Source organism: Bubalus kerabau, chromosome 15, assembly GCF_029407905.1.
Source record: "Bubalus kerabau isolate K-KA32 ecotype Philippines breed swamp buffalo chromosome 15, PCC_UOA_SB_1v2, whole genome shotgun sequence".
NCBI classification, from domain to species: Eukaryota; Metazoa; Chordata; class Mammalia; order Artiodactyla; family Bovidae; genus Bubalus; species Bubalus kerabau.
Window position 1 is genome coordinate 28,762,393 of NC_073638.1, and position 25,540 is coordinate 28,787,932.

The 25,540-nt window shown below is 42.7% G+C and overlaps 1 long non-coding RNA gene across 1 annotated transcript in view; it reads right to left on the reverse strand.

Moving 5' to 3' along the window:
* LOC129628759 (uncharacterized) overlaps positions 1 to 23,320 on the reverse strand; it is a 28,687-nt gene extending 5,367 nt beyond the window's left edge. The window contains exon 1 of the long non-coding RNA XR_008702897.1: positions 23,076 to 23,320. This is a non-coding gene — a long non-coding RNA (uncharacterized LOC129628759). The remainder of the gene's footprint in view (positions 1 to 23,075) is intronic.
* Between the last annotated feature and the right edge of the window lie 2,220 nt (positions 23,321 to 25,540).

The window sequence follows — 25,540 nt, forward strand, 5'->3', positions numbered from 1 at the left end:
ATATATATATGATAGAGTATGTCTGTGTGATGGACACTACTCTCTAATGGCTTCATCATGTAGGTAGTCACTTAATACTCACACAAACCTATGAAATTGGTTCTATTCTTATCCCCATTTTATGGATAAGAAAACTAAGCATAATCAGAGTAAGTACCTTGCCTGAGGTTGCATACTGGCAAGTTGAACATAAGCATTCTCACTCCAGAGTTCATGCTACACACTGCCAAAATATAGGGCCATACATATTCTAAGTGGTCAAAAGAGTAACCACCAAAAGAATGGAAATAAAATTTTTAACTTCAAAACAATACAAACAAGAAATAGATTAAGGAAAAACAAACTAAATATCAAGCAATCTCAAAAGAAGGATGAGACCTAAAACTAAAAAAAGTATAGAAAATGAAGTAAAATATACAAAGATAGGATAAAATATCAATAATTACAATAAATGTTAAATTCATCAACTAATACATAGAGATAGGCAAAATGGATAAAAATGTAAAATTAAGCTACATGTTATCTATAAGAGACACACCAGAATGTTAGGTTACAGACTGTTAAAACCAAGAAGATGAAAAAAAGTACAGAAAGCAAGCACATAACAACATTTAAGTTGGAGAAGCTAAATATTCTTTTAAAATAGGGATTTAGGACAAAAAAGGAAAAAATACTTAAGGATAAAGAAAGTCACTACACAATCATAAAAGCTTCAATTCACCAGGAAGACACAGTAAGTTAAAACTTGTAAAAGTGGCTGCTGCTGTTTTCCTTCCAGTCCCGGAACCAAATGGCTGCCCCACAGAGGGCTTCCAGGAGCTCTAAGTCACCGCAGGTTTTCCTCATCTTCCATCAGAAAACAGCTTCTAACTCACTTCAGCTTTCCCTCATCTTCTCTTAGATGCAGAGAGATCAAGCCCTGAGCCTCTGGAATGTGAGCAGTGACTCCAAGACCCTAGACTACCAGAGAACTAACCCTAGGGAGTATCAGATGGTCAGAACTCACACAAAGGAAACCACTTGAAAACAAGACCTGCATCCCCCTACCACCAGTAGCACCATGTGCAGGACAGCTCATCTAAACAACAAACAAAACAAAAATACAAACCAAATCATCAGCAGACAGGATTACCACCTCACTCAGCCTTGCCCATCAGAGGAAAAACAAACAAACAAAAACTCAGCACAAAACACACCCTATTCAAAGCTTACACAAATCACTAGACCAACCATAGGAGGGCAGAAACCAAAAGGAAGAAGGAATTCAATCTTGAATCCTGGGAAAAGGAGACCTCAAACACAATAAGTTAAAAAAATAATAATGAAAAGGCAGAGAAATACTACACAAATGAAGGAACAAACTAGAAACACAGAAGTCCAAATAAATGAAGAAGAAATAGGCAAACTACCTGAAAAAGAATTCAGACTAATGATAGTAAAGATGATTAAAAACCTTGAAAACAAAATGGAGAAAATGCAAGACTCAGTCAACAAAGACCTAGAAGAATTAAAGGGAGAAGGAAATGGCACCCCACTCCAGTACTCTTGCCTGGAAAATCCCATGGACGGAGGAGCCTGGTGGGCTGCAATCCATGGGGTCGCTAAGAGTCAGACATGACTGAGCGACTTCACTTTCACTTTTCACTTTCATGCGTTGGAGAAGGAAATGGCAACCCACTCCAGTGTTCTTGCCTGGAGAACCCCAGGGACGGGGGAGCCTGGTGGGCTTCCATCTCTGGGTTCGCACAGAGTCGAACACGACTGAAGCGACTTAGCAGCAGCAGCAGTAGCAGAAGGAATCAATAGCAGAATATCTGAAGCAAAAGAACGAATCAGTGAGCTGGAAGATAAAATGGTGGAAATAACTTCTGAAGAGCAGAATAAAGTAAAAAGAATGAAAAGAACTGGAGACAGTCTGAGAGACCTCTGGGACAATATCAAACACACCAACATTTTAGTTATAGGGGTCCCAGAAGAAGAAGAGAAAAAGAAAGGGTATGAGGAAATTTTTAAAGAAATTATAGTTGAAAATTTCCCCAACATGGAAAAGGAAATAGTCAATCAAGTTCAAGAGGCACAAAAGAGTCCCATACAGGATAAGCCCAAAGAGAAACACACCAAGACACATATTAATCAAACTAACAAAGACTAAACACAAAGAAAGAATATTAAAAGCAACAAGTAACATACAAGGGAAACCCCATATGCTTAACACCTGATCTTTCAGCAGAAACTGCAAGCCAGAAAGGAATGGCAGAATACATTTAAAGTATTGAAAGGGAAAAATATACAACCAAGATTACTGTACCTGGCAAGGATCTCATTCAAAATTGATGGAGAAATATAAAGCTTTTCAAACAAGCGAAAGTTAAGAGAATTCAGTACCACCAAACCAGCTTTCCAACAAATGTTAAAGGGACTTATATAGTCAAGAAATACAAAAGAAGAAAGGAGATCTACAAAATCAACCCCAAACAATTTAAAAATGGCAATAAGAAAATATATATCAATAATTTCTTTAAATGTAAATAATTAAATGCTCCAACCAAAGGACACAGACTAGCTGAATGGATACAAAAACAAGACCCATATATATGCTGTCTACAGGAAACCCACTTCAGACCTCAAGACACAGATAGACTGAAAGTAAGAGGATGGAAAAATATATTCCATGCAAATGGAAAGCAAAAGAAAGCTGGAGTAGCAATCCTCATATCTGACAAAATAGACCTTAAAATAAAGAAGATTACAAGAGATAAGGAAAGACACTACATAAAGATCAAGGGATCAATCCAAGAGGAAGACCTAGCAATTGTAAATATCTATGCACTCAACATAGGAGCACCTCAACACACAAGACAAACACTAACTGACGTAAAAGGAGAAATTGACAGTAACACAATAATAGTAGGAGACTTTAACACCCCACTCACACCAATGGTCAAATCATCAAAACAGAAAATTAATAAGGAAACACAAGTCTTAAATAATACATTAGATGAGATGGATCTCATTGATATCTTCAGGACATTTCATCTAAATGTAGAAGAATACACCTTCTTCTCAAGTGCACATGGAACATTCTCCAGGATAGACCACATCTTGGGTCACAAATCAAACCTCAGTAAATTTAAGAAAATCAAAATCATATCAAGCATCTTCTCCGACCACAATGTTATAAGACTAGATATCAATTACAAGAAAAAAAAAACTGTAAGAAACACAAACATGTGGAGATTAAACAACATGTTTCTAAATAATCAACAAGTTACTGAAGAAATCAAAAGGGAAATCAAAAATTTCAATGAAAACATGACAACTCAAAATCTATGGGATACAGCAAAAGCAGTTCTAAGAGGGAAGTTTATAGCAATACAATCTTACCTCAACAAACAAGAAAAACATTGAATAGACAACCTAACTTGACACCTAAAACAACTGGAAAAAGAAGAACCAAAAAAACCTCCAAAATTAGTAGAAGGGAGTAAATCATAAAGATCCAAGCAGAAATAAATGAAAAAGAAATGAAAGAAACAATAATCAGATCAGATCAGTTGCTCAGTCGTGTCCAACTCTTTGCGACCCCATGAATCGCAGCACGCCAGGCTTCCCTGTCCATCACCAACTCCCGGAGTTCATTCAGACTCACGACCATCGAGTCAGTGATGCCATCCAGCCATCTCATCCTCTGTCGTCCCCTTCTCCTCCTGCCCCCAATCCCTCCCAGCATCAGAGTCTTTTCCAATGAGTCAACTCTTCACATGAGGTGGCCAAAGTACTGGAGTTTCAGCTTTAGCATCATTCCTTCCTAAGAAATCCCAGGGCTGATCTCCTTCAGAATGGACTGGTTGGATCTCCTTGCAGTCCAAGGGACTCTCAAGAGTCTTCTCCAACACCACAGTTCAAAAGCATCAATTCTTCAGTGCTCAGCCTTCTTCACAGTCCAACTCTCACATCCATACATGACCACAGGAAAAACCATAGCCTTGACTAGACAGACCTTTGTTGGCAAAGTAATGTCTCTGCTTTTGAATATGCTATCTAGGTTGGTCATAACTTTCCTTCCAAGGAGTAAGCGTCTTTTAACTTCATGGCCTCAGTCACCATCTGTAGTGATTTTGGAGCCCAGAAAAATAAAGTCTGACACTGTTTCCACTGTTTCCCCATCTATTTCCCATGAAGTGGTGGGACCAGATGCCATGATCTTCATTTTCTGAATGTTGAGCTTTAAGCCAACTTTTTCACTCTCCTTTTTCACTTTCATCAAGAGGCTTTTGAGTTCCTCTTCACTTTCTGCCATAAGGGTGGTGTCATCTGCATATCTGAGGTTATTGATATTTCTCCCGGCAATCTTGATTCCAGTTTGTGTTTCTTCCAGTCCAGCGTTTCTCATGATGTACTCTGCATATAAGTTAAATAAACAGGGTGACAATATACAGCCTTGATGAACTCCTTTTCCTATTTGGAACCAGTCTGTTGTTCCATGTCCAGTTCTAACTGTTGCTTCCTGACCTGCATACAAATTTCTCAAGAGGCAAATCAGGTGGTCTAGTATTCCCATCTCTTTCAGAATTTCCCACAGTTTATTGTGATCCACACAGTCAAAGGCTTTGGCATAGTCAATAAAGCAGAAATAGATGTTTTTCTGGAACTCTCTTGCTTTTTCCATGATCCAGTGGATGTTGGCAATTTGATCTCTGGTTCCTCTCCCTTTTCTAAAACCAGCTTGAACATCTGGAAGTTCACGGTTCACATATTGCTGAAGCCTGGCTTGGAGAATTTTGAGCATTACTTTACTAGTGTGTGATGAGTGCAATTGTGCGGTAGTTTGAGCATTCTTTGGCATTGCCTTTCTTGGGGATCAGAATGAAAACTGACCTTTTCCAGTCCTGTGGCCACTGCTGAGTTTTCCAAATTTGCTGGCATATTGAGTGCAGCACTTTCACAGCATCACCTTTCAGGATTTGGAATAGCTCAACTGGAATTCCATCACCTCCACTAGCTTTGTTCGTAGTGATGCTTTCTAAGGCCCATTTGACTTCACATTCCAGGATGTCTGGCTCTAAGTCAGTGATCACACCATCGTGATTATCTGGGTCGTGAAGATCTTTTTTGTACGGTTCTTCTATGTATTCTTGCCATCTCTTCTTAATATCTTCTGCTTCTGTTAGGTCCATACCATTTCCGTCCTTTATCGGGCCCATCTTTGCATGAAATGTTCCCTTGGTATCTCTAATTTTCTTGAAGAGATCCTTAGTCTTTCCCATTCTGTTGTTTTGCTCTATTTCTTTGCATTGATCGCTGAAGAAGGCTTTCTTATCTCTTCTTGCTATTCTTTGGAACTCTGCATTCAGATGTTTATATCTTTCCTTTTCTCCTTTGCTTTTTGCTTCTCTTCTTTTCACAGCTATTTGTAAGGCCTCCCCAGACAGCCATTTTGCTTTTTTGCATTTCTTTTCCATGGGCATGGTCTTGATCCCTGTCTCCTGTACAATGTCACAAACCTCATTCCATAGTTCATCAGGCACTCTATCTATCAGATCTAGGCCCTTAAATCTATTTCTCACTTCCACTGTATAGCCATAAGGGATTTGATTTAGGTCATACCTGAATGGTCTAGTGGTTTTCCCTACTTTCTTCAATTTAAGTCTGAATTTGGCAATAAGGAGTTCATGGTCTGAGCCACAGTCAGCTCCTGGTCTTGTTTTTGCTGACTGTATAGAGCTTCTCCATCTTTGGCTGCAAAGAATATAATCAATCTGAGAGGAGTTACCCCACGTCCGAGGTCAGGGGTGGCAGCCGGGAGGAGATATCCCATGCCCCAAGCCTGAGGCCAGGGGCGATGGGCAGGAGGAGCTACCCCACGTCCAAGGAGTGGTGGATGCACGGGCACAGGAGGGCCTAGAGGAGCTATCCCACACTGAAGGTCAGGAAGGGTGGCGGTGAGGAGATACCCCTTGTCCAAGGTAAGGAGCAATGGCTGTGCTTTGCTGGAGCAGCCATGAAGAGATACCCCACGCCCAAGGTAAGAGAAACCCAAGTAAGACGGTAGGTGTTGCAAGAGGGTATCAGAGGGCAAACACACTGAAACCATAATCACAGAAAACTAGTCAATCTAATCACACTAGGACCACAGCCTTGTCTAACTCAATGAAACTAAGCCATGCCCGTGGGGCAACCCAAGATGGGCAGGTCATGGTGGAGAGATCTGACAGAATGTGGTCCACTGGAGAAGGGAATGGCAAACCACTTCAGTATTCTTGCCTTGAGAACCCCATGAACAGTATGAAAAGGCAAAATGATAGGATACTGAAAGAGAAACTCCCCCAGGTCAGTAGGTGCCCAATATGCTACTGGAGATCAGTGGAGAAATAACTCCAGAAAGAATGAAGGGATAGAGCCAAAGGAAAAACAATACCCAGCTGTGGATGTGACTGGTGATAGAAGCAAGGTCTGATGCTGTAAAGAGCAATATTGCATAGGAACCTGGAATGTCAGGTCCATGAATCAAGGCAAATTGGAAGTGGTCAAACAAGAGATGGCAAGAGTGAATGTCGACATTCTAGGAATCAGCGAACTCAAAAGGACTGGAATGGGTGAATTTAACTCAGATGACCATTATATCTACTACTGCGGGCAGGAATCCCTCAGAAGAATGGAGTGGCCATCATGGTCAACAAAAGAGTCTGAAATGCAGTACTTGGATGCAATCTCAAAAACGACAGAATGATCTCTGTTCATTTCCAAGGCAAACCATTCAATATAACAGTAATCCAAGTCTATGCCCCAACCAGTAACGCTGAAGAAGCTGAAGTTGAACGGTTCTATGAAGACCTACAAGACCTTTTAGAACTAACACCCAAAAAAGATGTCCTTTTCATTATAGGGGACTGGAATGCAAAAGTAGGAAGTCAAGAAACACCTGGAGTAACAGGCAAATTTGGCCTTGGAATACGGAATGAAGCAGGGCAAAGACTAATAGAGTTTTGCCAAGAAAATGCACTGGTCATAACAAACACCCTCTTCCAACAACACAAGAGAAGACTCTATACATGGACATCACCAGATGGTCAACACCGAAATCAGAAACAATAATAAAGATCAATAAAACTAAATGCTGGTTCTTTGAGAAGATAAACAAAATTGATAAGCCTTTAGTCAGGCTCATCAAGAAAAAGAGAGAAGAATCAAATCAACAAAATTAGAAATAAAAAAGGAGAGGTTACAACAGACAATGCAGAAATACAAAGGATTATAAGAGACTATTATGAATGACTATATGGCAATAAAATGGATAACCTGGAAGAAATGGACAGATGCTTAGAAAAGTTCAATCTTCCAAGACTGAACCAGGAAGAAATAGAAACTATGAACAACCCAATTACAAGCACTGAAACTGAAGCTGTGATCAAAATCTCTCAAAATACAAAAGCCCAGGACCAGAGGGCTTCACAGGAGAATTCTAGCCAATATTTAGAGAAGAGCTAATGCCTATCCTTCTAAAACTCTTTCAAAAAACTGCAGAGGGAGGAACACTTCCAAACTCATTCTATGAGGCCACCATCACCCTAATACCAAAACTAGACAAAGACAACACTAAAAAAGAAAACTGCAGGCCAATATCACTGATGAACATAGATCCAAAAATCCTCAACAAAATTTTAGCAAACAGAATTCAGCAACACGTCAAAAAGCTCATATACCATGATCAAGCTGGGTTTATTCCAGGAATGCAAGGATTCTTCAGTATAGGCAAATCAATCAATGATACACCATATTAACAAATTGAAAGATAAAAACCATATGATAATCTCAATAGATGCAGAAAAAGCCTTTGACAAAATTCAGCACCCATTTATGATTAAAACTCTTCAAAAAATGGGCATAGAAGGAACCTACCTCAACATAGTACAGGCCATATATTATAAGCCTATAGCAAACATTATTCTCAATGGTAAAAATCTGAAAGCATTCCCCCTAAGATCAAGAACAAGACAAGGGTGTCCACTTTCCCCACTATTATTTAACATAGTTCTGGAAGTCCTAGCTACAGCAATCAGAGAAGAAAACAGAAATAAAAGAAATCCAGATTGGAGAAAAAGAAGTAAAGCTCTCACTGTTTGCAGATGGCATGATACTCTACACAGAAAACCCTAAAGATAATATCAGAAAATTACTAGAGCTAATCAGTGAATTTAGCAAAGTTGCAGGATACAAAATCAATACACAGAAATCACTAGCAATTCTATATACTAACAATGAAAAATCAGGAAGAGAAATTAAGGAGTCAATCCCATTCACCATTGCAACAAAAAGAATTAAATATCTAGGAATAAACTTACCTAAGGAGACAAAAGGACACAGAAAATTATAAGACACTAATGAAGGAAATCAAAGATGACATAAACAGATGGAGAGATATTCCATGTTCCTGGGTAAGAAAAAATCAATATTGTGAAAATGACTGTGCTACCACATACAGTCTACAGATTCAATGCAACCCCTATCAAATTACCAATGGCATTTTTCACAGAACTAGAACAAAAAATTTCACAATTCATATGGAAACACAAAAGGCCCCGAATAGCCAAAGCAGTCTTGAGAAAGAAGAATGGAGCTGGAGGAATCAAGCTTCCTGACTTCAGATTATACTACAAAGCTACAGTCATCAAGACAGTATGATACTGGCACAAAAACAGAAATATAGACAAGATAATAAGCCGAGAAATAAACCCATGCACCTATGGGAACCTTAGTTTTGACAAAGGAGGGAAGACTCTACAATGGGGCAAAGAGAGCCTCTTCAATAAATGGTGCTGGGAAAACTCAACAGCTACATGTTAAAGAATGAAATTAGAACACTTCCTAACACCATACACAAAGATGAACTCAAAATGGATTAAAGACCTAAACATAAGACCAGAAACTATAAAGCTTTTAGAGGAAAGCATAGGCAGAATACTCGATGACATAAATCAAAGCAAGATTCTCTATGACACACCTCCTAGAGTAACAGAAATAAAAACAAAAGTAAACAAGGGGGACCTGATTAAACTTAAAAGCTTTTGCACAGCAAAGGAAACTATAAGCAAGGTGAAAAGACAACTGTCAGAATAGGAGAAAATAATAGCAAATGAAACAACTGACAAAGGATCCATTTCCAAAATATACAAGCAGCTCGTACAACTCAATGCCAGAAAAACAACCCAATCAAAAAGTGGGAAAAAGACCTAAACAGACATTTCTCCAAAGAAGACACACAGATGGCTAACAAACACGTGAAAAGATGCTCAACAGCGCTCATCACTAGAGAGATGCAAATCGAAACTTCAATGAGATATCACCTCACACTGGTCAGAATGGCCATCATCAAAAATGCTACAAACAATAAATGCTGGAAAGCGAGTGGAGAAAAGGGAACGTTCTTGCACTATTGGTGGGAATTTGTAAACTGATACAGCCACTACAAAAGACAGTATGGAGATTCTTTAAAAACTAGGAATAAAACCACCGTATGACCCAGATATCCCACTCTTAGGCATATACCCTGAGGAAACCAAAATTGAAAAAGACACATGCATCCCATTTTTCATTGTAGTACTATTTACAATAGCTGGAACATGGAAGCAATCTAGATGCCCATTGACAGATGAATGGATAAAGAAGTTGTGGTACATATACACAATGGAATATTACTCAGCCAAAAAACGGAACACATTTGAGTCAGTTCTGATGAGGTGGATGAACCTAGAACCTATTATAGAATGAAGTGAGTCGGAGAAAGAGAAATATCATATTCTAACACATATATACAGAAACTAGAAAAATGATACTGAAGAATTTATTTATAGGGCAGCAATGAAGAAACAGACATAGAGAACAGACTTATGGACCTGGGAAGAGGGAAGGAGAGCGTGAGATGTATGGAAAGAGTAACACGGAAACTTACATTACCATATGTAAAATAGATAGCCAGCAGGAATTTGTTGTATGGCTCAGGAAACTCAAACAGGGGATCTGTATCAATCCAGAGGGGTGGGATGGTGTAGGAGATGGGAGGGAGGTTCAAAAGGAAGGGGATATATGTATACCTATGGCTGGTTCATGCTGAGGTTTGACAGAAAACAACAAAATTCTGTAAAGCAATTATCCTTCAATAAAAAATAAATTAAAAAGAAAAACTTGTAAACAAAGAAAAGAAAAAAGAAATGAAAAAATGCCATCTCTTTGTCACCACAGGAGTTAGCTATCACACCAAGTCTTTATTTGGAAATTGTATTTAGAGAGAAAAAAGTGAGCATCATTCTGTTTTGCCATAAAAATCTACTTGCAGTTAACAAGATGACTCAAGGTGGTAAGGAAAAGCTCTTCTTTAAAGAAAAAATATAGCAAATTGATATAGATGAATGATAAAAAATCATTTTTTGCATCATCAATGAAATAATTGATTCAGGCAAGTATCATCAACAGATGCTAAAACCATTAAATGAAAGGTTGAAAGAGAACAGGATATTTGCATAAAGCCCAAGTATAACCCTCACAGATTCCTTGCTAATCTCAAGAGTAAAACCTAGTTTTAAAATCAAGAGGGGACTTCCCTGGTGGTCCAGTAATTAAGACTCCATGCTCCCAATGCAGGGGGCACAGGTTCAATCCCTGGTCAGGTAACAAAGATCCCACAAGCCACACAGTACAGCCAAAAATTAATAAATAAAATATAAATTGACAAAAAATAAAAATGAGAAAATTCTGAACAGAAAATATTTCAAATTTAAAAGCTAAAATATAATCAAAGGGTCAGACTGTCATCATTTACTCACTAACAGTGAAACAACCAGATATTATATGCCTCCCAACATAAAGATAACGTATACCCCATTTTTTGTCACCTAAAGGTGACTTATCAAATATGCTTAAGTCAAACCTTTACATCTAATTTCCAGTTTATGGGAAATATAAGAATTAGAGGAATAAGTTAAATGACACCCTTGGGACCTAACAGACAAATCCAGAAGGTGGGACATTCTAAAGACCAAGAGACCTGGTCAGGGAATGAAGATCCCTCATACTACAACTAAGCCCATGGGCTGCAACTACTGATCCCATGCACCACAGCAAAGACCCAGCACAGCCCATGTAAACAGTAAAAATAATAATAATAATAATGTGAAAAGTAAAAAAGACTTAAGAGAGTAACAACCAAATAGAAGGTGTGGACCTCGATTGGATCCTCCCTGTGCATGTGCTCAGTCGCTCAGTCGTATCCGACTCTTTGCAACCCCATGGACTGTAGTCCGCCAGGCTCCTCTGTCCATAGGGTTCTTCAGGCAAGAATACTGGAGTGGGTTGCCATGCCCTCCTCCAGGGGATCTTCCCAACCCAGGATCAAACCCGGGTCTCCTGCATCTCATCTCCTGCACTGGCAGGTGGATTCTTCACCATTGAGCCACCTGGGAATCCCAAAAGACATCTGAGCTAAGGGCTAACTGGGGAAATATGAATACCATCCAGATATTGGATGATAACAAGGAATTGTTAATTTCATTATAATATTCTATTTTAAAATATCTTTACTTTTTAGAGATTCATATAGAAGTGTCTGGGATAAAATGACACAATGTTGTAATTCATTTAAAAAAAAAGTTGAAACAAGATAGAAAAGTGTCAACAAGTGTGGAATCTAGGTGATGGATATTTATTATTCTTCCTACTTTTCTGTATATCTGAATTTTTTCTCAGTAAATAGATTTTAAAAAACCATATAAGCACAGTTTTAAATCCATCTCAAAACTGAAAGAACTTCAAGGATATATGGATAAATCCACCATCATAAAGCAAACTTGAAGCATACTTCTCTCAATGATTATTAGGTCAAACAGGTAAAATATTATTAGTGAAGTATAGATGCTTAAGGCTTCCCAGATAACTCAGTAGTAAAGAATCTGCCTGCCAATGCAGGAGATGCAAGAGACATGGGTTCAATCCCTGGGTCAGGAAGATCCCTAGAGTAGGAAATGGCAACCTGCTCCAGTATTCTTGCTTGGGAAATCCCATGAACAGAGGAACCTGACAGGCTACAGTTCATGGGGTTGCAAAAAGTCAGACACCACTGAGTGCGTGCACACACACACACACACACACACACATAGATGTGTAAACAATATTCTTAGCATACTTGATTAATACACATGTGTAGGACCTTACACTCAATGCTTAGAAAGTAAACATCCTTCTCAAGCACATTTGTTAAAAAAAAAAAAATTAACTCCATACTGGTTCATAAAGTAAGTTTCAACCTGTTTCAAAGGCAGTATGGGTACCCACCACATCCATCAATTTCTACTCAGCCTTGTCTGCATCCCCCATCCTCTCACCACTTGGATGAATGCCGGGAGCCGGCGAGAGACATTCCACTCGTGACAAAGGTCATGAGGAAGGGGGCTCGGCATACGCAAAGGCGGGATCGAGCCTCGGGAGTGCCCCCGGATATTCTCGAGCATCTACCCCCAAAAAACCAGAGTCTGCCTACTTTATTGCTTTGTGCTCTCACCTCTGACTTTACTGGGGGCTGTCCCCCACCACCATCTCGCTCTCTCTGTCAAAGAGTTAACTTACAGCTCCAATTAATAAAGTTCCTGGGCAATTAGGAGTGTTTAAATCCAAATCCCTCAGATGGCTCTCTAACTCGCCTGACAAGTTTACCTGGACACCTACAGCTATGCATACGATTGTTTACAGTCTCCCAGCCTCGAGAGGCACGGGAAGCTTAAGATATTCAAATAACTTAGAGCCTCTCAGAGAGTTAGAAACTGTCAGAATAAAACTAGTAAAAGATTTCATTGATGAGCCAATGTTTGTTGCCAAGTTTTCACATCCCCTGAATTGTATCCTTGAATGTGTATTAATTAATATAGTTGCTATGTAAAAAAATAAGTAGTGGCCTTGGTGTTAGTAACTTTAGACCCTTAAGGTAATAAATTCTTTCCTTTGTAAACCCATTACACATCCGCCCTATAGGAATGTAATTTTATCTTCGAAAGATGGCACCAAACCTTAAAATAATTACTCTTAGAGAAAATAAGTCTTTGTTGATAAGTCCTTGTCAAGAGTCATAAAATGTTAATAGGCCTTCTGGCCAGAAGATGATGTAAATCACCTAAACCATTTGTATACGATAAATTTGCAGGAAAGAAACCCTGGTTTTTGATAAGCATCAAAGACTGCTGACTTTGCATCCCCTATTATCCTCTATGTGTAACTTAGGGTATAAAAGCCCCTGTTGAAAATAAAGCTACGGGCCTTGCTCACCAACGCTTGGTCTCCCCATGTCATTCTTCCCTTTAACTTCCAGCTGAGTGTCCATCTGGAGCGTGGGTATCCTCTGCGACCATTTATTTGCCTGGGCTTCTAAGACCCACTCGAGAAGGTGTCTAAGGTGGGGCACCTTCTGCTATTCGAGAGGGCGCCTGCGGCCTCCGTGGTCAGAGCTAACCTGGTGTCACGGGTTATATTGATTTTCCGTGTAAACCAAGCCACTCAGCTTCTATTCTCCACTGAAATTTTCCTACTGAGCTATCCTCATTCTATTACTCTTTATTATCTCTAATTAACATTTGAATAGGTCGCCTAGCCGTCTCTCCTTCGAATACCCTGGATCAGCCGGGGCTGGACCCCGGCAGATGAAGTCACTGGCCTGGCTTCCTGCCCCAGCTCTGGTTCCTTTCATTCCCTTGGTTCTAAAGCCCTTTCAACTGTCACCACCTCTTCTCCTAACACCACGTTGGTCTCCACCTCCCCTGGAGCCAGGGATGGTGTGTGGCTTGAAAGGTCTTCATCATACCCACCAGCACTCAGCACCAGCAGACTATACCCACAAGGCTCTGCTTCCCAGGGCTGTCTGGAAAGACTGGGTAAAATATGGAAGGTATTGTCTATGGGATAAATGTTTAATAATGGAAAATAATAGACAGGAAGGAGCCAGAAGATAAATTATTCTACCTTCTTACCCAGAATGAAACTATTTAGAGAAGCCCTAGTTCTCCAGAGACAGTCCTGTGATTCAGCAACCAGCGGCGTGTTGCTGATAGAGCTGTGTCAGCTCAGGGCTGCATCGCTTTGTGTTTCCTTTCTCTCTTTACCTGCCATTCTGTCCTTTCCCCCTAAATGCTACTTCCCTGAGACTGAACCCCATAAAAAAGCATTAAGATTAACTTTAATTTATACAACTTAAGTTTTCTAAGAAACCTGGTCTGACTATCAAGCCGATGAAACTCTCTGATTGCAACCCCATTAAGTTATAAGATAACAGCAAGCAGTAATTTTTAAATATAAAATGTATGTGATGTTTAACAGCACTTCTAAATAATTCATAGGTCAAAGCAGAAATTATAAGAAAAAAATTTACTTAGAATGATAATGAAAGATATAGAATATATGTAAGGATGTATACAGACACAAGCACATATGCATAGATTGTTTTAGAGTGACATTCAGCAGCTAACCTGAAAGTCTTTGTGCTCATACTGATCTGGATTTGTTTGGAGATGGACCAATCTTTGCACTTGACCCTCGGAGTATAAGTGGTTCCACTAGACGAGGGGAGAGGATTCAAGAGAGAAACAACAGGAAGCTATAAAGTGACTAGCACTGAGACTCACAAAGGTGACCCTCACCATCTCTGGAAGGGAGGGTGTGGTGAGGGGGTTGGTGGAGAGAAGACCCCTGTCCCCTTCCCACTAAGAAGGATGGGATCTGAACCCCAGAAAGATGAGCCTGGCTCCGTGGTGCTCTCAGCTTCTGTCCAGGGCCATCTACACTAGAAACTCCCCACCTAAAAGCAAGTCGTTACAGAAACCATGATGGAGCCTTGAGTGTGAATGTGGGTCAGGAACTAGAAAAGGCGGAGGGAGAGGGTGAGGAGGCAGCCCAGCCCCTTAGGGGAACTCAGGAGAGAATTTAAGGATGGCGTGGGAAACAGCACAATACAAGTGTGTACAAATGCCATGAGACAGTGACGTCTGAAATAGAGCTGGAGACCATAGGCTGTACCCACCCCAGGAGGAGAGCGTGGCTAGAGGGAACAGCAAGCACAAAGGAAGGGGTAGGAAGAAGCCCTGTGTTTAGAGAACAGTATGAGTGGGGACAGAATGGGAAGTAGAAAGGAGAGACATGGATGACACCATAGCGAAGAAAAAGGATTTTAGAGGCAAGCACACCTGACTCAAAACTCTGTGTGTATGTGTGTGTTTATTATGAATGTATTCAGTTCAGTTCAGTTCGGTCTCTCAGTCGTGTCCGACTCTTTGCCACCCCATGAATCACAGCACGCAGGCCTTGCTGTCCATCACCAACTCCCGGAGTTCACTCAAACTCATGTCCATCGAGTTGGTGATGCCATCCAGCCATCTCATCCTCTGTTGTCCCCTTCTCCTCCTGACCCCAATCCCTCCCAGCATCAGGGTCTTTTCCAATGAGTCAGCTCTTTGCATGAGGTAGCCAAAGTATTGATTGGTGTTTCAGCTTCAGCATCAGTCATTCCAATGAACACCAGGACTGATCTCCTTTAGAATGGACTGGTTGGATCTCCTTGCAGTCCAAGGTACTCTCCAGAATGTATTCAGTTCAGTTCAGTTCAGTCGCTCAGTTGTGTCCAACTCTTTGCCACCCCATGAATCGCAGCACGCCAGGCCTCCCTGTCCATCACCAACTCCCGGAGTTCACTCAGACTCACGTCCATCGAGTCAGTGATGCCATCCAGCCATCTCATCCTCTGTCGTCCCCTTCTCCTCCTGCCCCCAATCCCTCCCAGCATCAGAGTCTTTTCCAATGAGTCAACTCTTCATATGTGGTGGCCACAGTACTGGAGTTTCAGCTTTAGCATCATTCCTTCCAAAGAAATCCTAGGGCTGATCTCCTTCAGAATGGACTGGTTGGATCTCCTTGCAGTCCAAGGGACTCTCAAGAGTCTTCTCCAACACCACAGTTCAAAAGCATCAATTCTTCAGCGCTCAGCCTTCTTCACAGTCCAACTCTCACATCCATACATGACCACAGGAAAAACCATAGCCTTGACTAGACAGACCTTTGTTGGCAAAGTAATGTCTCTGCTTTTGAATATGCTATCTATGTTACATAGTTATAAAAAATTCCAGCTCCAAAGGTTTAAAGTAAAGAGTTAAACACAGTCGTAGAAAATAGAATTGTGGTTGCCAAGGCAGGGGGCAGGTGGAGGAGGGATTGAGTGGGAGGTTGGGGTTAGCAGATGCAAACCATTATATATAGAATAGATGAACAACAAAGTCCTACTGTATAGCGCAGGCAACTGTATTCAATATCCTGTGATAAACCATCACAGAAAAGAATATTAAAAACAGTGCATATATAATCAAAACTACAATGAGATACCACCTCAAACCAGTCAGAATGGCCATCATCAAAAAGTCTACAAACAATAAATGCTGGAGAGGGTGTGGAGAAAAGGGAACCCTCTTGCATTGCTGGTGGGAATGTAAACTGATACAGCCACTGTGGAAGAAGGTATGGAGATTCCTTAAAATACTAGGAAGAAAACCACCATATGACCCAGCAATTGCGCAACTAGGCATATACCCTGAGGAAACCAAAACTGAAGAAGACACATGTACCCCAATGTTCGCTGCAGCACTATTTACACTAGTTAGACATGGAAGCAATCTAGATGTCCATCGACAGGTGAATGGATAAAGAAGCTGTGGTGCATATATAGAATGGAATATTATTCAGCCATAAAAAGGAATGCATTTGAGTCAATCCTAATGAGGTGGATGAACCTAGAGCCTATTAGACAGAGTGAAGTAAATCAGAAAGAGAAATATAAATATCATATACCAACACACATATATATGGAATCTAGAAAAATGGTACCGACTAATTTATTTTCAGGGCAGCAATGGAGAAATAGACACAGAGAACAGACTTATGGACATGGGGGGAGGGGAGGAGGGAGAGGGTTAAGATGCATGGAGAGAGTAACATGGAAACTTACAATACCAATTGCAAAATAGACAGCCAATGGGAATTTGCTGAATGACTCAGGGAACTCAAACAGGGGCTCTGTGACAATCCAGAGGGGTGGGAGGGGGAGGGGGATGGGAGGGAGGTTCAGGAGGAAGGGAACATGGGTGTACCTATGACTGATTCTTGTTGCTGTTTGACAGAAAACAACAAAATTCTGTAAAGCAATTACCATTCAACTACAAAACAAATTTAAAAAAAAGAGTGCATATATACATAACCGAATCCCTTTGCTACACCACAACATTGCAAATCAACTATACTTCAATAAAAATATAATTTTATAGCATTTTTTGAATTTTTATTGAGGTATAGTTGCTTTACTTTAAAAAAGAATAAAGTTTTGTCTTCAATTCCCAGCTGAGTCCCCAGTCCGCCTCATCAGAGACAACCACTGACCTCAGTTGAATGTGTATCTTTTCAGACTCTTTTCTATACAATTATCAATAATCATACCTGTGTCTCTATTTCCTCATCTGTAAAATGGGACTAGTAATAATGGCTCTTCCCTCATAGGGCTGGGGCTTCCCCAGTGGCTCAGCTGTGAAGAAGCCACCTGCAATGCAGAAAATGCAGGAGACTCAGGTTCAATCCCTGGGTCTGGAAGATCCCCCAGAGAAGGGAATGGCAACCACCTCCAGTATTCTTACCTGGAGAATCCCATGGACAGAGAAGTCTAGAGAGCCACAATCCATGGGGTCACAAAGAGTCAGATATGACTGAGTGACTGAGCAGGCACACAGCTAATAGTTACATGTCTTTGGAAAATTATTTTTCCTCCTCAGTGCTTTGGTTTTAACATGGGTAAAAGGGAATTAATTCTACCTACCTTTCAGGATTGTAATGAGATGTGAATATGTTGCAGGAAGGGGACTAGAATCTCAGGAACCAGATCAGTACTTGCCTTAGTCATGACTACACAGAACCCGGGTCTCCCTTGCTTGCTCCCACAGGTCTTCACACTCGCTGATTAAGGCCATCTTACACCCAAAAGAAGAGGAGATCAAGGGCAAGACAAACCCTAGCTTTTCTCACCCTCCTGCAGACCGTGCCCAAGAAGAGGATGGAGTTTGGGCCAGGGACTAGAACTTGCACAGAAATCTCCTGGGAAACTTGTTACAGGTGCAAATTCTGATTCTATGCTTTGGGGATGAGGCCTGAACTTCTGCATCTCTAACAAGCTCTCCAGTAACACTCATGCTGCAGGCCGGCAGACCACACTTTTAGTAGTCAGGGCCCTTGACTCCTGTCCTTCCTGTGGCCCAACTGAAAGACATGGACAAATGTTCTGCCTGACAAGATCAAGGACCCAGACAATTGACCTCACAATTCATTCTGAACCCCGAGGGGCTGCCCTCCCTCTAGGCACACTCAAGCCTCTGAGAATCCTATTCCTTCAAAGAAAGCAGGGAAAGTCTAGATTCTCCTCAGAGAATAGACACAGCCTCTGCTCCCATGGAGTTTATGTCCTAATTAGAGAAGGTATACAATAAACAAGTAAACAAATAGACATCTGCTAGAGAGAAGTGCTTTGAAAAAAATAAAGCAGGATAGGTAGACAGCATCTGAGTGTGAAAGATGTAATTGTAGATAAGATAGCCAGGGGAATCTTCTCTGAGAGATGGGTTTTGAGCAGAGATCTGACTGAAATAGGAGAATAATAGGGAATTCCCTAGCAGTCCAGTGGGTAGGACTTGGCAGTCTCACTGTGGGGGCCCCAGGTTTAATTCCTGAGGGAACTAGGATTCCACAAACCACACAGCCAAAAAAATAAATAAAATGAAAAGAAATAGGAGGGGCTACCCTGGTGGCTCAGTGGTAAAGAATCTCCCTGTCAACGCAGGAGACATGAGTCTGATTCCTGATCCAGGAAGATTCCACGTGCCACGGACCAGCTAAGCCTGTGCCACAACTATTGAGCCTGTGCTCCAGAGCCCAGGAACCGCAACTACTGAAGCCCACACGCCTGGAGCCCAAACTCCCCGGCAAAAGAAGCCACCGCAGCGAGGAGACCACGCACCACAACTCAAGAGCAGTCCCTGCTCCCTGCAACTAGAGAAAAGACCCAGCAGCAACGAAGACCCCGAACAGTCAAAATAAAACAGAAGAAGAAATAGGAGAATGACTTCTGTGGATATCTGGGGAAGAACATTCTAGTAGAGGAACAGCATGTACAAAAGTCCTGAGACAGAAGGAGGCTGATATTTGGAGGAACAGCAAGGAGAACAGTGAGACTGGCATGGGATGAGTCAGCAGGTGCGTGTCAGGAAAAGAAGATATCAAAGAGGCAGCACCAGCGAGAACAATAGAGCCTTCTGGGCAATTGTGAGGCGTGAGTAAGACAAACTGGAAAGTTCTGGACAAAAGAGTGACATCATCTTTTTTTTTTTTTGGTAATTTTTTAAGATGTCATTTACATAAAGTAAACTTTACCATTTTGGGTATAGAGTTCTGCCAGTTCTGACAAATGTGTGCAAGCAAGCAATCATGGCTCTATCACTCCTGCAAAAGTCTCCCTTGCCCTTTGTAGCCTTTCCCATCCCCACCTATTGCCATTGGCAACCACGGATCTATTTTCTGTCCCAATAGCTTTGCTTCTTCCAGGGTGTCATTTAGAGGAAACTTTATGGTAGATGCCCTCTTGAGTCTGAATCCTTTCCCTTAGCATAAAGCACTTAAGATTCATCCATACTGGCATATAGAACTTCTTTTTATTTTCCAAATTCAAAGATTAAAATTGAGCAAGATTTCTGGCTTTTGTTGATGTCACATGGTCAGTATCCTGTCATTTCCATAATGACTAGAAAAACAGGAGGTTGTTTTAATATATACATTCATTTACTGTTACTTAGTCGTTACTCTAAATATTATACCACGTATGGAGCTTTTTACTACTGAAGAATATTCCACTGTATGGATGTGATAGTTTGTTCATCCATTCACCAGGTGAAAGACATTTGGACTGCTTCTTGTTGATGACAATGACAAAATAAAATCCCTACAAACATGTACATACATGTTTTTGTGTGATTATAAGTTTTTTCATGAATTTCTTCTGACAAAGATGGAGTAACAGGAAATGGATTTACTCTCCTATCTGAAACAACTAAAAACCTGGGGGAAAATAATATACAAAATGGTTTTCAGACATAGGACATCAGACATCACATGACAGCGATAGCTGAGAGGGGAGAAACCAGTGAAAGGAGCCCTACAAACGCTGAGCGCAGGGAGGGGGACTCAGAGCCTGGCAGCCCCCTGGAATCAAGGAGATGAAGTGGGAGTCAGGGAGGCCAAAGCGGATGGGGCCCACCTTGCAAAGTCCTGGAGATGAGAACTTCCCAGAGAGAAAGTTCCAGAGAGCTGCAAAGGGCCCCCTCAGGTCTTTGGCTTCTGAACAACCCATGTGTGTGAGGAAGCCACCTAAGGCTGAGGAAGAACCACCAGAAAGGACTGGTAAGAACAACCCCTGGAGCTCACACAGGCTGGGGAGGAGGATCATCAGCACCAACCAGAATGGAAAATGTCATGATTCCTGGGAGACGAGGAAGAGAGTTCAAAGGGTATTGCCTCAGTAGTTAGTGAGATGCTGCATTTGCTCAATCACATCCAACTCTTTGTTAGCCTTTGGACTATAGCCGGCCGGGCTCCTCTGTCCATGGGGCTTCCCAGGCAAGAATACTGGCGTGGGTTGCCATTTCCTTCTCCAGGCGATCTTCTTGATCCTGGGATCAAACCTGTGTCTCCTGGGTCTCCACCATTGGCAGGCAGATTCTTTACCACTGAGCCACCAGGAAGCCCAGTGGGTGAGATCGACCCTAGATGAAAGGCTGCCTTGTGTCAGCTCCAGCAAGCATTCCCCCTAACCCTTTCTGCTGGTCTCTTCCTTAGCCTCACAGAGTTTCCTCACACACCCAACTAGCAATACTCAGCTGAAGACTCAGGAAGACCCAGGAATTCTCAACTCCTGTCATCAACTCAGGACAACACTGGGCTTAGCCTGGGTCCCCCTCCCTGCACCGTGGTCTGGAAATTCTCTCCAAGCAGTAAGCTGGGCCAGTGGAAGTTTTGTTTTTTTTCACTCTCAGAAACTGTCCCCTACTCCCCTTTTTCTTGTGATTTATGATGAAAACCACCATGTTATATATTTCCCCCAGTTTTTCAGTTGTTTGAAGTACAAGGGTAAATGGTCTCTAAGACTCCATCTTGGCTGGGGAGTGGAGATGACATCATCTAATTTTGTCTTAAAAGGATCACTCTGGAGACCAGACTAAGGATGGGCAAGGGCAACAGTAGAAAGACCAGTGGACAACTGCAGGAATCCAGGGGACAGCCAGCGGTCCCCTGGCCCATGACTTCAGGGATGGTGGTGTGAGGTCACTGAGTTCAGCGTGTACTTTGAAGGCAGAGCCAATAAGATTTGCTGATTCATGTGTGAGATTCATGTGTGAGAGATCATAAGGAGTCATGGTCGACTCTACTATTTGGGGCCTGAATGACTGGGTGAATGGGAAGGACTGGGACCAGCAAGATTGGAATGAAACAAGATCAGGAATTTGGTTTTGAAGAGTTGACATAACCCTGTCTGCCAGGAAGTCATTTCTCAACACATACCCCTCCCTCCCAGGTCTGCCCCACTCTACTGACGGTCTCTCCTAACCTGGAACATGAGGGTGTGCTCAGCTCTGGGCACACCCGGCTTGCCTTCCAGTCCACTGGAGATGCCGTGATGGAGCCCTGCTTCGGGCAGCCCTTTCCAAATATAGAAACGCTACCTGGCTTAGAAACTACTGACATTTATGGCCAGCACTTTGTAGTTTTTAAAGTGAAAGTGAAAGTGAAGTCGCTCAGTCCTGTCCGACTCTTTGCGACCCTGTGGACTGTAGCCCACTAGGCTCCTCCACCCATGGGATTCTCCAGGCAAGAATACTGGAGTGGGTTGCCATTTCCTTCTCCAGGGGATCTTCTCAACCCAGGAATCGAACCCAGGTCTCCCACATTGCAGGCAGACGCTTTAACCTCTGAGCCACCAGTTTTTAAAGTATTTCACAACTATTGTCTCCCTTAATCCTCTCAAGAGCAACAGTGGTAGGTGTAATCATCTCTATTTGCAGGTTATGGAACCGAAACTAAGATTGAGAGAGGCGAGGTGGTGCCCAAGGCCATTACTGGTCAATCACAGAGTGAAAACTTGAACCTGAACTCTGGATTCTAAATCCAGGATTGTTCTTTTCCACACTTAGACTCAGGCGGTGGAAGGGGACCCTTCATCTTACCTGTTAGCACCTCTGAGGCTTTATCTGAGCCTTGACCCATGAGCACATCCCCTTCCCACCATTAGTGTGTTCCTGTTGCAGCGCGTGCACGTGCAAGTGGAATGCCAGGAAAGAGCCGGCCAGATGCCTGGGGCCCTGAGTTGAGAGGGGTGCTGAGCTGTCTCCAGCTTCAGTCTAAAGTCTGCTCCGCAAATGACCTGGTGTCTTAGTAGGAACCAAGACCATGAGGCAAAGTCTCTCAGTCTCTTGCCCCACACCCCCTGCAAATATTAGCAGCCTTAATTTCCACTTGTACTCCTTTCCCTGGCGGCTTAGAAAGTAAAGTGTCCACCTTCAATGCGGGAGACCCGGGTTCAATCCCTGAGTCAGGAAGATCCCCTGGAGAAGGCGATGGCACCCGACTCCAGTATTCTTGCCTGGAAAATCCCATGGACGGAGGAGCCTAGGAGGCTGCAGTCCATGGGGTTGCAAAGAGTCGGACACGACTTGCGAGCAACTTCACTTTCTTTCCTTTCCTTTTCCCTGTTGCAGTAGTAGAGGGTTGATTCCCCTCTTGTCTAAAGCCAATTAGACAAGATAAAACCCTCCCAGCCTCGGGGCCCATCCCCTCAGGTCTGAAGGACTCTTGCCTGCCTATCAGCCAAGACAGCCTTCCCCTCTCCACTACCTCTTCCCCACCTGCGTTTAACCCTGATTTTATTTCATTTCTCCCATCTTAAGAAGAAAACCATCCATTCTCCTTCCTACCTGGGCCAATGCCTTTTCTTTCCTTCAAGTTCCCTGAATTCGTAATCTTGTGTGCCAGTGAGTTCCTCCCTTCCGCTGACTCACCCACACCCTGGAATCAGGCTCCTTAAGCCTCTCCCACCTGGCCCTCCCTTCTTCTGTGCTGGGCTCACGGGGGTCACCAATGTCCTTTGTAAGGATTGACCCTTAATTTAGCGATGGCCACTCAGTTCTTAGCACTCCTTGCCACCTTGACCTCAAAGACACCACTTGACCTTGCCCTCGGGCCCACCCTCATGACACTCTTTATGGCCTCCCCTTCCTCCAAACAGCCCTTGAATGTCAGAGCCCAGGATTCTCTAGATGAGCCCACCTTCGCCATGGTTTGAACATACTACTTGAACTACTCCTAAGTTCTAGACTCTTCTTTACAACTACCTGCTATTATCCTGGAGGCACATTGAACATTTTCATAAACACATTTATATTCTCCCCACACCCAGAGCTTCCCTCTGCTCCCTTTCAGGGCAAAATTATTTCTAAATACCTTATCATCTGCAGGGGGATCTTAGAAGCCATCCTTGGCACCATCTTCTCCTACCCGCCCCCCGCCCCCAAATCAAGCTCTGTATATTCTATCCCCTTGATTATCTCAACCCTTGCTCTCCATCATCTGTTGCCTGGGCAACCACATCAGCCCTGCCATACTCACTGTCTCCTGTCTTGTCTTCCCCAATTCAGCCCTCTCTCTCCCCTGTGTCTCCCAAGTCTTCCAATGGTTCCCCATTGCCTACAAAATACAGGTTGAACCTTCTGGCATGGCCTACAAGCCCTGCAGGATTGGGGCCCCACCTATGCTGCCTGCAGACCTCCCTCCCCATCTCCAGCACACCTCTGGGGCTTCAGCCACAGTTAAATCTCCTACAGTTGCCTGAACCCCTGTCCTCTTATGGGCTGTTTTGTGTTCCCCAAAACACACTTCGCTTTCTCCTGGGCACCCAGCTTCCCTGTGGGGAGCACATGAACAGAGTGATGTGGTTCTTTTCCAAGCCTAGCCTGTAAAAATCCCCACACACCATCTTCATTCTCTCCTTCCCTGTCCATCAGCTGCATGGGAAAGGCTCCAAGGACCCAGAGGAGGACAAAGCCACAACGTAAGATGCCACACCTCTGAGCAAGATGTGGAAAGAGCCTAGACAAAAGATCCACAAGTGAGAAGCAAACTTGCATCGTGTTAGAAGTTTTCTATTTGAATCACAAGAGACTATAAGCTCCCTGAGAGTATGCTTTGTATTTAGCCCATTTTAGTAACATTAGCTTCTAACAGAGCTCCTGGTTCAAAATAGTCCATCTAGTCTGTGTGCCTGCCAGCAGCTCAAATTAAGAACCCTTAAATTTATGTGTGTGGTGGGGAGGGGCTTCCCTGATGTCTCAGTGGTAAAGAATCCACCTGCCAACACAGGAGATGTGGGTTCAATCCCTGGGTTGGAAAGATCCCCTGGAGAAAGAAATGGCAACCACTCCAGTATTCTTGCCTGGGAAATCCCATGGACGGAGGAGCCTGGAGGGCTACAGTCCATCGGGTCGCAAAAGAGTCAGACACAACTTAATGACTAAACAACAACAGTTTATGTGTATTTTTGTCCTGGTGAGTCAGTATGGCCTTCACAGGGTGATCCTGTTTCAGGTTTACCCAGGACAGTCCCAGTTCCTAATTTGGTTTTGACACATTCGTTTATCTATCAATTATGACAGTTGAGTACGGAAAGGAAATAGAATGAAACAGCAATGATGGAAACCTACCTAGGCCTTGGGACTGATCCTTACATGGGGAACTACAAGTTCAATGCACAGCACTCCAAGAGTGTTATAAACTCAGATATGCACCAGGAAACCTCAATATCTCACAGGTCTCTAGCTGATGAGAAGGTGCCAGGAGGTCCCAGGCAACAAGCAGGCGCTGAAGACGGGTGAGCACATGGATCCTGGTGATGAGTTCATTCACGGTGGGAGCACAGAGGAGTTACTATTGCTGAGGGTGAAGAGAATGCAGATGTCAAGTACATCTGCTGATACTGAGGACCTCATAGACCTCTGCCTTGCTGGGGTCCTTGATCGAGGAAGCAGAGTCTTTTAATAAGATCTCTTGAGGACTTAGTGTTTGAAACTCTTTGAGATGCAGTCTTAGGTGAACCCATGTAAGAGAGGGATATGGGGGGAAAATGTGGAATGATAGAATCCACAAATATAAGCACACACACACATTCCCAATTCCTTCCCAGCCTGCCTTATGCCCAGCAGCTGGAAAGGAGGCTGGAGTGCTTGGTTAAACTATGTTCAAATAACTTAGGTGGCTCAGAGGTTAAAGCGTCTGCCTGCAATGCGGGAGACCTGGGTTCGATCCCTGGGTTGGGAAGATCCCCTGGAGAAGGAAATAGCAACCCACTCCAGTATTCTTGCCTGGAGAATCCCATGGACGGAGGAGC